Raw genomic sequence first — 927 nt, forward strand, 5'->3', positions numbered from 1 at the left:
ATATTATTTTAAAGGATCTTGGCAGAATTTCTTGTAAGAACAGAACTGTCTTTTGTCGAGCAAAAAACCTTGATGAGCCATTTAGGTAGAACAATGGTGGTAGTCTAGAAGAAAACAGTAGAAGAATGAGAAGAATAAATGCCTTTTTATTACTTTAAAAAATGAGAATTGGGACATGCCCAGAAAGCTGAGAAGTGAATGGCCTCAGAAGGAAGGAGAGATCTAAGAAAGTACAGACAGTGAGGGAACCCAGCACCCTGGAAGGAAGTCTTTTCCATAAAGAAATTTTCCCCTTGGCACGTGACTAACAGTAACCCAGATGGAGGGGGCAGAGAAGGAGCAAGTGATGCTGCCCAAACCCCGGACCTATTCCCTCCACTGGGAGGTCAGTGCAAGCCAAGTTCCTGGTAGGGTCACATTGAGAACATTTGACAGGTTGTACCTCTACGACATGATCAGTCCGGAGTGATGCTGATGGCTCAGCATGGATCTGATCGGCACTAGGTTCTCGTCTGTACCAAGTTGGTGAAGCCCTTCCAAGCCCAGATGGGCTCCCTGTACATCGTCCTCGGGGGGCTGCAGGACCAGCAGCACGGAGGCTCCGTGGTAAAGGCACTGGTGCTGAACTGTGTGGAGGGAATGGACCTGCCCTTGTGAGAACAAGCCAAGCGGGAGCAGAGGCAAGACCAGCGGAAGAGGGACAGCGGCCAGTAGGAAATGCAGCCCAGTAACACCCCCTACCTGCTTTTGAGGCCAAACCCTCCGATGCCACGGGAGCGCCCCAGAGCAAAAGCGCTTCCTCAGCGACTGCCTTGTCTGGACCCTGAAAGCAGAGGGGCGGCTGGTTAATCCAGCCCCTTCCCCTAATATGGGTTTGCTCAGAAATGAAAACCCAGAAAACAGGCCCCAAATCCGACACTCCCTGCC

At 51.1% G+C, this 927-nt stretch overlaps 1 pseudogene; it reads left to right on the forward strand.

Annotated features, from left to right (window-relative positions):
* Nucleotides 1–346: 346 nt before the first annotated feature.
* Nucleotides 347–714, forward strand: LOC108529833 (CST complex subunit TEN1-like; annotated as a pseudogene).
* The last annotated feature ends 213 nt before the right edge of the window (nucleotides 715–927 follow it).

The sequence above is a fragment of the Rhinopithecus bieti genome, unplaced genomic scaffold, assembly GCF_001698545.2.
Source record: "Rhinopithecus bieti isolate Rb0 unplaced genomic scaffold, ASM169854v2 scaffold_5948, whole genome shotgun sequence".
NCBI classification, from domain to species: Eukaryota; Metazoa; Chordata; class Mammalia; order Primates; family Cercopithecidae; genus Rhinopithecus; species Rhinopithecus bieti.